This window comes from Cucurbita maxima, unplaced genomic scaffold (genome assembly GCF_002738345.1).
Source record: "Cucurbita maxima cultivar Rimu unplaced genomic scaffold, Cmax_1.0 Cma_Scf00056, whole genome shotgun sequence".
Taxonomy (NCBI): domain Eukaryota; kingdom Viridiplantae; phylum Streptophyta; class Magnoliopsida; order Cucurbitales; family Cucurbitaceae; genus Cucurbita; species Cucurbita maxima.
This window is the reverse complement of record NW_019272072.1, coordinates 465,972-479,677: the sequence shown is the minus strand read 5'-3', so window position 1 is coordinate 479,677 and position 13,706 is coordinate 465,972. Positions and strand designations below refer to the sequence as shown.

At 33.5% G+C, this 13,706-nt stretch overlaps 1 non-coding gene across 1 annotated transcript; it reads right to left on the bottom strand.

Annotated features, from left to right (window-relative positions):
* Positions 1–8,813: 8,813 nt before the first annotated feature.
* On the bottom strand, positions 8,814–8,886 carry TRNAA-AGC. Its single transcript has one exon. It is a non-coding gene; the product is annotated as a tRNA-Ala (tRNA).
* Positions 8,887–13,706: the final 4,820 nt, after the last annotated feature.

Below are 13,706 nucleotides of genomic sequence, written 5' to 3'. Positions count from 1 at the left end.
TAACATGGACTGATTTGTGTGAAAACCAACTAGCACTTTGAGGACCTCTTTTCTTCACCAAACTTATGGTAAACTTATTTAGAAGGTGCAGGAACAAGTTTGGAAATGAATAGTGGTCTATAGTTCTCGAATTCGAGGTAAACCCATGAACACGATACCCCAAAACAAAAAACTTGTATCTCTCGATTGGGTACCCGATTAAGCTTGCTTCTTGCCCCTAATAGTCTACCCTAATTCATAATTTATAGACGGATTTTCCACTACCATTGAAACATCTAGAATTTCTATAATTTCATTCTTGATTTTTTTGAATCATCTGCCATAAAAGTCTTCTCCGATCGGAGCCTTCGTTTTTTAAGCCCCTTGTAATTATTATTCTATAAAAAATTTAATGATTCGGGAAGTTTATAAAAATTAGAAAAAGTACCATTTTCTCAATGTTTTTTCAATTCTACTTGTTCTTTGCTTCTAGATACAACTTAGTAGGGATTATATACGGTCTTTTATTGGAGACCTTGAGTGTTGCAAATTCTCCTCTCCTTTGAAAACTTTCGGTCATCGAGAGTGCTTATTCTAAAATAGGCCAGGGTACAAGGTTCTTATTTGCCTTCTGTTTCCCAAGTGGCTCTTCTACTCTATGATTCTTCCATAGGACCTTAACATGAGCGATTTCCTTGTTTCGCAATCTTTTGACTTTCTTGTCTATTATTTGAATCGTGTCTTCTTTATACGTTAGGTCATCTCTCAAGAAGAGAGTTTCATGAGCCAGTATGTGCGAAGGATCTAAGGTATACTTCCGTAGTATGGATACATGAAAGATATTACGTTTTGCAGACAAATTTGGGCATTGCCCGATTCTAGATCCAATCCTTTCTAATGTCTCGAAGGGACGGATAAACCTAGGGCTTCGCTTCCCCTCTTTACCCTACCTGAGCACCCCTCTCATGGGGTGATACCTTTAGGAATATATGATCCCCTACCAACAATTCCATGTCCTTGCACCTTCGGTCTGAATAGCTTTTCTCTCGGCTTTGTGCAGTTTGTATCCTAGCTTTAATCTTCTGGATTGCGGCGTTGGTAATTTGCATAGCTCTGGCCCAATAGTTTTCGTTTGCCGTCCTTCTTCCCATAAGATAGGGGATCAAAATCTTCGTCCGTAGAGAACCTCATATGTGGCCATTTTTATGGTTGCTTGGCAACTATTATTATAAGCGAATTTCATAAGGGGTATGTACTTATCCCAGCTTCCTACTAAATCCATCACATATGCCCACAACATGTCTTCCAATATTTGCTTGAGCATTTCAGTTTGACCATCTGTTTATGGGTGGAATGTCGTACTATAACTGCGTACCCAATGGCTTTTGTTGAATTTTCCAGAAGCGTGATTTAAATCTGGCATCTCGGTCTAATACTATTGCCTTTTGTTGAATTTCCAGAAGCGTACCCAATACCTTTACTGATAAATATTCATTTTTAATGTTAGCAAGAGAAGCTCAGTTGGGAGATTGTTAGACGGAAGATTTGATGGTCACACATGTTTTATCCACGTTCAACGCACCTAATACAAGTTTATTACCTGACTATAGAATCTAAAAACCCAACTTGCTTATTCAATCTAAAATTAGTGATTATTTCTTTTTTAAATATAATGAATTAGCGGAAGTACCTTTACTTATGAATTTTCTTTTTTAAATATAATGAATTGCGAGAGCATCAGACTGAAGATTTGAAGGTCACGTGTTTGATCTCCACGTTCACTGCACCTTATTCTAGTTGCATAACTCGACTATACAATCTAAAATTAGTCATTATTCCTTTCTGAAATCTCAATGAATTATCGGAAATACCTAACGTGTTCTAGTTCACCTCACCTTATACAAGTTGGATAACTTGAATATCTTATTAAAAATTAGTGATTATTTCTATTTAAAATTAAAATGAATTAGCTGATGAATTTTCATTTTTAATGTTAGTGTGGACAGCTCAGTTGAGAGAGCATTCGATTGAAGATCTAAAGGTCTCATGTTCGATCTTGCATAATTTGACTATTCAATTTAAAATTACTGATTATTTCTTTCTAAAATTTCAATTAATTAGCGTAAATACTTTTACTTAAAAATTTTCATTTTTAATGTTAGCAGGGATAGCTCAGTTTGGAGAGCATTAAATTTAAGATTTGAAGGTCACGTGTTCGATCTCCATATTCACCACATCTATTTCGCATAACCTGACTATTCAATAGGAAATTAGTCATTATACCTTTACTAATGAACTTTTATTTCGAATGATTGTGGGGATAGCTCAGTTGGGAGAGCGTCAGACTGAAGATCTAAAAGTCACGTGTTCGATCCACGTGCGGGGGATAGCTCAGTTGGGAGAGCGTCAGACTGAAGATCTAAAAGTCACGTGTTCGATCCGTTCACCGCACTTTGTTCAAGTTGCATAATATTTTGACTCTAAAATTAGTGGCATTAGCGAATCTCAATGAATTAGAGGAAGATCTCACTTTTTTTTTTGTTCAAGTTGGCATAATATTGAAAATTAGTGGCATTAGCGAATCTCAATGAATTAGAGGAAGATCTCACTTTTTTTTTTGTTCAAGTTGGCATAATATTGAAAATTAGTGGCATTAGCGAATCTCAATGAATTAGAGGAAGATCTCACTTTTTTTTTTGTTCAAGTTGGCATAATATTGAAAATTAGTGGCATTAGCGAATCTCAATGAATTAGAGGAAGATCTCACTTTTTTTTTTGTTCAAGTTGGCATAATATTGAAAATTAGTGGCATTAGCGAATCTCAATGAATTAGAGGAAGATCTCACTTTTTTTTTGTTCAAGTTGGCATAATATTGACCTGTCACTTTTTTTATCCAACTGGCATAATTTTACCTTTACTATATGAATTTTCAATTTTAATATTAGTGAGGAGAGTGTCATATTAAAAATTTAAAGGTAACGTGTGTTTGATCCACGTTCAATGCATTAGCGATTATTTGTTTTTAAAATCTCAATCTCAATGAATTAGAGGAAGATCTGTCACGTTTTTTATCCAACTGCATAAGTTTACCTGTACTTTTTGAAATTTCAATTTTAATATTAGTGAGGAGAGCGTCATACTGAAGATTTAAAGGTAACGTGTTTGATCCACGTTCATTGCATTAGCGATTATTTCTTTTTAAAATCTCAATCTCAATGAATTAGAGGAAGATCTGTCACGTTTTTTATCCAACTGGCATAAGTTGACTAAGTTGCACAACTTGACTATTCAATCTAAAACATGTGATTATTCATTTTTTTATGTTATCTCGGATGGCTTAGTTGGGAGAGCATCAGATTGAATATTGGAAGGTCTTGTGTTTGATCGACATTCATTGTATCTTATAGTTTAGTTGATTATAAATTCTTCTTAAAATATAATGAATTAGTGGAAATAGTTTACTTATGAATTTTTATTTTTAATCTTAGCAGGGATAGCTCAGTTGTGAGAGTGTCAAACTAAAGATTTGAAGGTCACATGTTTAATCTTCACGTTCACCGCACTAGTTTCCATTTACATTAGCTAACTATTCAATCAAAAATTAGTTATTATTTATTTTTAAAATTTCAATGAATAATGAATTAGCGGAAATACCCTTACACGTGAATTTTGATTTTTAATGTTAGAGGGGATAGCTCAGTTGGGAATGAATATCTGAAGGTTACATGTTTAATCCACGTTCACCACACTTGGTTTACGTTGCATAAATCTATTAAGTTGCATAACTTTCTTCAATCTAAAATTAGTGATTATTTGTTTTTAAAATATAATGAATTAGCGGAAATACCTTTACTTATGATTTTTTTTTTCAAATATTAGTGTGGCTAACTTAGTTTTGAGAGCGTCAGACTAAAAATCTGAAGGTCACGTGTTCGATCCACGTTCACCACACCTAATTCAACTTCCATAACGTGAATATTCAATCTAAAATTAGTGATTATTTATTTTTAAAATTTCCGAATTTTCATTTTCAATGTTACAGGGGATAGCTTAGTTGGGAGAGCCTAATATTGAAGATTTGAAGGTCACGTGTTTGTTCGACCTTCACCACATCTGATTCAAGTAGTATAACTTACTATCTTACCTTCACCACATCTGATTCAAGTAGTATAACTTACTATCTTATCTAAATTTAGAGATGATTTCTTTTTAAAATTTCAATGATTTAGCTTAAATAATTTTACTCATGAACTTTCATTATAATGTTAAACATAGATAGCTCAATTCAACTCGGAGTGAGTCTGTAGATCGAAAGATAGCGTGGATTCCTAATTCTTTATTTGACTATAAATGCTCTATAAGACATTTAGTAAAATGACTCATTTGATTGCATGGAACAATAAAATTGATCTTCCCATAGAATTGTCAATACATTATACTTTCAATGTTGCTAAGTTGAGTTCCTTTGATGTAGGTGATGATTTTTCTGATTCGGGCATGAATCCTGACGAGGAGGATGATGATAAGAATCACGGTGTACATTCTACTTTCAATATTAATGAGTTGAGTTCTTTTGATGTAAATGATGATTTTTCTAATTCGAGGACGAATCCTTTGGAAGAGGGGGATGATGATAAGAATCACGGTGTTCCAACTGGACCTATTACACAACCCAAGGCCAAGAAGATTCAACAAGCATTCATACATCATCTACAAAATTGGATAGGCTAGGTTCAACCGTCATTTCATAAGTAAATATTTGCACGGTTGAAGTAGCGGATGAAGTTGCAAGCATCATTTCATGAGTGGTTAGAAAACTTTATTTATTATTTTAATTTCATAAAGTTTGTAATGCTCAAATTGACTTCGTCTTCTGTAGAGATTTAAAGGGATCGAGATTAAATCACGGGCACTAACTTTTTTTTGTGGGGAGACTATAAATACCACCAAATTATTATGTAAAAGCATATTTGTGATCAATGAAATTGATCTCTTAAGTTGAGACGTTCTCCCTTATAGAAATCTGATTATATCTTTGTCGTTTTTAAGTTTGATGCAATTCTTGTGGTAGATTGCATCTGAGTTATTCAGTCAAGCCTTGATCAAGTTCGATTGTGGAGTGACTCAATTTTGAAAAAGGTTCCAAATCTTGCTTCTCACTCTTGAATCTCATAATTTAATTCTACCTTTATCTCTTGGTTTATCCAAATTTTGTATAAGAAGGTGTTAATTTCTTTAATACAAGGGTTCTTGCTTCTACAAAAGCTTTGCTCGTTGGGCTGGAGATTACGGTTGGTCTATCATCCTTCAACAGGATCTTCTATCCCCATGACTTTCTCTGATGCAGTCGTTCTTCTAACGCCGGTGACACGTCCAGTTGTCGAGATTGGTAATGTGAGTTTGTAACCCATCCATTGAGGTTCTTGGAATGATTCTATAGCTTATCATTTTCATGTTGGGAGTTAGATCATGGGTCTTGGGCGAAGGAATCCTTGGTTTACGGCCCCTTCGAGTTGAAGGAAGTGTCATAAGGCTAAATTTTTTTTCAATTTTATTGATTTGTTTGAATGATTTTATTTGATTTTATTTCAATTTTGTCAAACTCAGTAATTACTTTATGTGCTAGATCAAAATAAAATGCATAAAAAGAACTTGCAGTAATTAGTTTATTCATCGACCTTTAATCTTAAAAGTAACTTCAAATATTGCAATATTGTGATTCAATCACCTATTATGAAATTAGGCTCCAACTAAAAAAATAATATTTTTAAAAGATGGAAAAATTCATGAGCCAACCAAAATATGTATTCAAAGATGAAGAATTCACAACAACAATCACAAACAATATTAATAAGCATTTGTCTTTTGGTTTGTCACAATTTCAAACATGAACAAACCTCAATTTCGAGCCGGTGAGTATTATGGATCATAATCGACAATACTTTGCAAGTAGCTTTGAGCATTCACAAAAGGTCAAAAGTTGAATTTCTTTAAAATGGTAACCAAATAACATATGATTATTGTTGAATTTCTAAAAAATACACCACAAATTCCATTTATAGATATAAATGGAACCATTGATATAAAACCCTGATTATATAATTGCATATTCACTAACAAACCCACCTCAGAGTGATCATCTTCACTAGAGGCTGCAATCACTACCACCCGAAGATTCTAAAAAATACATCATGTTATATGTTTCTGAGATACCACGGAGACACCAATGTAAGCAATCACTACCACCCGAAGTTTCTTTAATATTGTAGTTGGATCTATGAGACTCATTCCTCTGATGTGAAAGAGTAGTTATATCCAACATTCTTACTTGTGTGCCTCTTACAGTACTCTCAACAAATGGATTGCTTGATCTATTATACTCTACTTTACTTCCTCTTGATAACGGTGTGGTATTGACACAACTCATATTGCCGATAATCATCACTTACATCCAAAACCAGAGTATAGCGGTCGACTATCGTCAAGGACCCATTCACCATTTCCATTCCTATCGTCAAGGACCCATTCATCATTTCGATCGTTTCTCTAAATTTTATGATGCTTTAGTGTTAGATTTCATGGGAATATTGCAGCAGTAAAGTCTTGAAATGTCTATATATCAAAACTGTTTAACATTTTTCAAATTTGAATTTTGGCGGTTTGTATTTTTTTTTTTTTTTTTTACTTGTGTTCCTAATCTTCCTTGTGTGTTTTTGTTACATTTTTTTTTTTAATTATGTTAGCAATTAGCCAATTTAATCAATTCTTCCTTTATGTTTTTTTTAAAATTATGTTAGCCATTACTTTTGGCTAATATAATCTATTCTATTTATTTTATTTTATTTGTTTGCTATTGATGGACCTATCTTTCTGAAACATACTAAATAAAACTAAATAATTGGTTAAGAGAGGATATGAGATATAACTTATGGTTAAATCTCTTTCCATATGAGAATAACTCATTCTCATGTCCATCTTTGCAATCATGCACTAAATTAAGGATTTTATTTCTCTTTGGTCAAAACCATCCTTAAAGGACAAAATTAAAGTTGTAGTTAGTCAATAATAATATTTGACTAGCTAGTTTTCAAACTACTTTAAATTGGTGTAAAGAAAGCATGAGAATAACTTAGTTTCACTAATCTGACACGTGTTGGGCATGTACTGAACACTTGTTAATATAATGGATGCATTACAAATTTATAATCCAGCATTTTGTATCATACCCTTGACTTTGAATATATTTTGAGAGTGAAACGTACCTTAAGCTTTTTTTTAAGTATACAAACATATAAACTTATTTATATGAATTTTTTCTAATATAAAATTGATAAATTTTTTGAAATAACTCTTTTTAATTAATGTATCATTGTCACATTGGTGTCCTAGTTTTTGACAAATGACATGTTACCATATATATTTGGTATCATATTTATGTCTCGTATCTATATCTCATTTTTATTTTTGTGACTCTGAGATATTTTGCTTTTATAAATAGATATCTTCACGAAAATAAGTTTAATTTATGTTGAGATGGAGAATAAAAATTGACACTTAAGGACGTTGATAGGGACTTTGATTCCTCTTAGTGTGAAGCTTGCATCTTGCAATTACTTGGGTAGAGAATGTGTTTCACTTAAAATTCACTCAAGAGAAAATAATCAAATAACGAACCATATGCGAGAGAGGATAACTTTCTTTTTTTTTAATCTTTGAGAAATAAGAAACAATAAAAATTAAAACATGGCATGAATGACATCTTCTTGAATCTTTGTTTTGTTTTAGTAAATGTATAAAAAAAAAACCTTATATATTTTTAGATATAATTTAAGATTACCTATTTAATAAAACTCCATCCAAACTTCTACTCATAAATTTAGTTATTATTTGTATACAATTGTTAATATGTAAGAAAATACACGTACAAAATATTTATACTATTGGTAATACACTAGTCTCGGTTGTTTGACTAAAACAATGCAATCATTGTCCAAACTAAAGAATTTGATTCGAAGCTATCTCCTAATAGAGGGAGGCTCAATTAGACTTTGTTGTAAGATTCGATCATATCAATTTAAATAGCGTTCTCCACAACTATAAATATCGAACTCCAAAGTATTCACGAGCAAAGAAGTTTGTTGAAACTATCTATAAAAGTGTTCCAAAGTGAGTTGTGGAGAAGATTTGCCTTCAAATCTAGTTCCAATTAAGGATGTCAACAATGAAGTGCAAGCTGTTGGAAGGTTTGCCGTGGAAAATTTCAAAGGTGGTAGATATAATTTAATTTACAAGCTTGTGGTGAACGATCTTTTCAGTTCCAAATAGGCTTTGACCCCAAATTTTATATTGTTGTGATGGAAGCTATAAATGACAATTATATTCATTGGTAAGATATTGCAATTGTTAAGAAGTTCCGTCATATGCATTGGACGCTACCGCCATCCTATAAGCTCTTATCATTTGTGGAAGTCATCAAATTCCCTCTCCACAAGTAGCAGTATAACTACTAGATTTATTTCTTTACTTACAATAAGTCCTCTCTCTATATGTGCTTGTGGGACATTACTCTCTTTTATCTATAAAAATGGCATAGCCAATAAGTCCTCTCTCTATATGTGCTTGTGGGACATTACTCTCTTTCATCTATAAAAATGGCATAGCCATAATGATATAATAATCCTTATATAAGTATGTTTTCTTTTTCTCTCGTACCCACCTTATACATAACATGTTAAATTAATCCTTATAAAAGTATGTTTTCTTTTTTTCTCGTACCCACCTTATACATTACATGTTAAATTAACTCATACTTAAAAAAAATATTTCTTTCTTTTGGAGATGCAGGGTATCGATCCCCGTACCTCTCACATGCTAAGCGAGCGCTCTACCATCTGAGCTACATCCCCACAATTTTTGCATCACAAAACCCTAAATTTTTCGTGATCAATAATAGTGAAAATGAAGAAATATTGCTACACAACAGGTCAATAAGGAAAAATTGAAAAGAAACAATATTATTTAATAATAATAGATAGTCTTATTTTTTGGAGATGCAGGGTATCAATCCCTATACCTCTCACATGCAAAGCGAGCACTCTACCATTTGAGCTACATCCCCATGATTCTTACATCTTAAAACCCTAAATGTCCCATCATCAATAATAGTGAAAATAAAAAAATATCAAAATATTAATAACAAATAGTTTGTTTTGGTGATGAGGGGCATCGATAATTGTGAAAATGAAAAAATATTATAACAAATTAAATACTTTCTTTTGGAGATGCAGGTTATCAATCTTCGTACAACTCGCATGCAAAGCGAGCGCTCTACCGTCTAAGCTACATCTTCACAATTTTTACATCACAAAAACATAAATGTCTCCTTCACAATTTTTACGTCACAAAAACATAAATGTCTCGTCATGAATAATAGTGAAAATGAAAAAATATCGCTACTCATTATGTCATAAATAAGAAAAAATTGAATAGAAATAAAATAGTAATAGCGAATAGTTTCATTTGGAGATATGGGGTATCGATCCAATCCCTGTACCTCTCGCATGCTAAATGAGCGAATAGAAATAAAATATTACATCATAGAACCCTAAATTTCCCATCATCAATAATAGTGAAAATGAAGAAAATCTAGAAATGCAGGGTATCGATCCCCATATCTCTTGCATGCAAAGCAAGGGCTTTACCATCTAAGCTGTATCCCCACAATTCTTACATCATAAAGTCTTAAGCACCTCGTCATCAGTAATAGTGAAAATGAAAAACTATCCCAGCTCATTATGTCCTAAATAAGAAAAAAATTGAAAAGATAAGAAAAAATTGAACATAAATAATATATTTAGTAATCGATTCAATTGAAGATGCAAGGTATTGATCCCCATACTTTCCACATGGGAAATGAACACCCTAAATGCCCCTAGATGCGAGGTATCGATCCCCGTACCTCTCGTATGCTAAGCCGTACCTCTCGCTTGCTAAGCGAAGCTACATCCCTACAATTCTTGCATCACAAAACCCTAAATTTTCCATCATCAATAATAGAGAAAATGAACAAATATCGCTACTCAACATGTCATGAATAAGGAAAAATTGAAAAGAAGTAATTTTCAAAATAGTGACATGAAAAACTATTCCGGCTCATTATGTCGTAAATGAGAAAGAATTGAAAAGAAATAATATATTTAGTGATTGATTCATTTTGGAGATGCTAGGTATCAACCCCGTAACTTTCCACATTAGAAGTGAGCGCTCTACTATCTGAGCTACATCCCCACAATTCGTACTACAATCAAACTCGAGACCGCTCACACCCAAAGCAAGAATCATACCACTAGACCAAATACCCTTGTTTTACCACTTGAAACGTATGTATGAAGCCTTAGGCCTAGGTATTAAGGTCGTATTTTGTTTTATTGCAGGAAACACATGAAGTCCTTAGATGTAGAATGTGTCTGGGAGAATAAAACCTTGGGATGGGATGTTAAGAAAGACTTTCAGTATTAAGAGCATGATGGTAAGTATAAAATGATGTGTCTTGGAGAATAAAGCCTTGGGATGGGATGTTAAGAAAGACTATGAGTATTAAGAGCATGATGGTAAGCATAAAATGATGTGTTTTGGAGAATAAAGCCTTGGGATGAGATGTTAAGAAAGACTATGAGTACTAAGAGCGTGATGGTAAGTATAAAATAATGTGTCTTGGAGAATAAAGCCGAGAGATGGGATGTTAAGAAAGACTATGAGTATTAAGAGCATGATGGTAAGTATAAAATGTCGAATATGAAGTTAGGTTGATGTCGAATATGAAGTCCTTTGATAAGAAAAGATTTAGACATAGGGGCATTTCAAGAATTAAACTCATAACCTCTTGCACCCCAAATGAGAATCACACCACTAAACCAAATGCCTTTTCTTGAACATCAAATATTTTTAGCTTTTACTCAAATATATTTTCTCTTAGTAGTTGGAGCGCATTGTTATAATATAAAGGGGTTATCAAATAAACCAACAACCCAACAAAAAAAAAAAAAAAAAAAAACTAAATCAATTTGGGTTGGATTGATTCGGTTCAGTTCATCCGTTTGTTTGATTTAATTTTTCCATTTTGTCTCGTATGACAAGAAAATAAAGTTGTATTGAATGCACCTTAGTTTCATTCATGACAAACTCAATGAAACACATTAATAGTACTCAGAGTTGGAGTCTATAAGTATTTCATGAACTTCAATGCAATTCATGCTTCATTAAAGATGAGATAAACTTTGGGGAAATTTAAATTACTTCATGTGGAGTTTCAATTACTATATGCTAGTTACTATCTTTAGGATTAACTAATTGGACACGAATTCATGAATTTAGGGAAATTTTTGTGTAATTATCAACTATAACTTATGTTTTCAAATTTTTAGTACATAATTTAGGTAGCTGTTTTTATGAGTCGTAAACTTGTTTCTTTGCATAATATGGATTTAGTTGANGCCTTAGGAAAACAGAGAGTTTTCGTTGCAGAGTGCGAGACATCTAATCCGTGAAATTTTGGTACTATAAATGAAGAAACTAGAGATGGTCCCCAAACGTCTGTATGGACCATTTCCAATCGCACTTTCTTTGATTCTCTAGCAGCTTTTGTGAAACTAACTCGTTTATATTTTTTCATAACGCAGCTCTCACAAACACCCATATCGATAGATTTTAGGCCTTCTAAAACTAAATTTGCACCCATCATCTTCATTTCTTTGATGCTCATATGTGCAAGTCTATTGACACTGTTGTAGGGTGTAAAAACTTGGTTGTTGTTGGTGTTACTTGAATTGGAAACACTCTTAGCAACAACAACCTTTTTTATACACTCTAGTTGGTGTATAGGGTTCCATATTTTAGGTCATGCTACCACCATGACACCCTTCACAATCTTTCCCAAACTCTTTCCAAACTCGGCTGCATAACCTATGCTATTCAACTGACCAATAGAGATCAGATTCTTCTTGAGATCTGAAATATTTATGACATTCTATAATGTCCACTCACTCATTTTCTGTTAGAGTTTATATGTAGACATCTCTCTTCCCTTCAATTTCCAATGCTTTGTTGTCGGCAATATACACCTTCCTAACATTTCCTTATTCTAAGTTTTGAAAAAATTCCTTACTTGGAGACGAATGAAACGATGCAACTGAATCTAAAATCCAAAATTCAATTGAGCTATTCACGCTAAGGATTAAAGTATTCTCAGTATCTTCTGCTGAACATATGGAATTATTGTTATCTTCAAATTTGTGATGTTTCTTTTCTTCAATTTTGTACAATCTGTCCGAAAGTGTTATTTTTCTCCACAATTTCAACTCTTTTCGTTTTGTTTGTTTGGAGATTTTTCACGGTTTCTTAATTTTGATCGCCCATGTTTGTTTGGGCTCTTTGATTTACTTTTTCCCCTTCGATCAACAATGAGAGCATTGTCTGATGAATCTTCAATTTCTCGTTTGGGCTTTCGCTGACATCTTGAATTTCATTAAATTTCAATTTATTAGATCCTCGTGAACTGTTGATTGCAGCAACAACAGTATACCACGACTCGAGTAAAGATTACACAAAAATCAATGCTTTAATTTCATTTTTTAACATAATTTCCACCCAACTCAATTGACTTACAATCATGTTGAACTAATTTATATGATTTACAACATATCGACATTTGTAGATTGAACAACCTCTGCATCAAATACACCTTGTTCATAGTCGACGTATTTTCGTACATATTTGACAACACCTTCAATAGGCCCGATGTCGTCTTCTCTTTGATGATGTTGAACGTCATGTAAGAGTGCGATTGTGACACTTGTCTTCCTTTCAATTGTGGGCCACATCTTCTGACTAGTTACGTGAGTTTGGCATGGAGCAAATGTGTAGGTTGAAAAAGAAATGGTTGGATGTGGACTGCGAATAAGGGTTGGGCCACGGAAAGTTTTTTTTTTTTACCACATATGGACTTTGGGCTAGAGAGTCTTAAATTTGGGTTTGTTTGAAAAATTTTGGTTCGTGTTTTAGTTCAAACGAACCCAAATTAAACCTACTAGTTCCTTCTTCCTTGCACGACTCACTTCTATTCTCTGTTCTATCTCTTCTTGCTCTCTGAAACTTTTTTAAAGGCTATTGTTCACCGATTATTTGGGAGCATCTTCCTTAAAAGGATTGTGACCACAGATGACCTATGTAGAAAATTTGTACCCATTTCCTAAAACCTTTTGCGGACAACATACCCAAAACAGATGCGCTACACCACGTCTCACCCCTCCGGAGCATATGGATCCACCCAATCGATGAACGCTCAAACCAAACTCGCCCATACTTTTTGGCACAGGGATGCGAGAACCAATCCGAGTAATCTACAATGGGGAGACCCCTTAAAGCAACAAACGAGAATGGCTCGGTTGATAGTAGGGTTAAAGAAAAGGCGAGTATGAAAAGACGTATCGCGTAACCGTCCTTGTAAGCAGCTTCATTCTTTCTTGATCTATGAACCGACTTTATGAAAAAAAATAAGTCTTTGAGCTGAAAGTGTGACTGTTGGATATGGATAAGCGAACCTCTTGGTTCGGGGGAAACCGGAGATGTTGGCTAAGAAAGCTAAGTAGGCAAGTACAGGACGGACAAAATGCACATAAAAATTGATTGACATGATCCCTCTCCCTCTCAGTTTGGCTAGTTGGCTAGT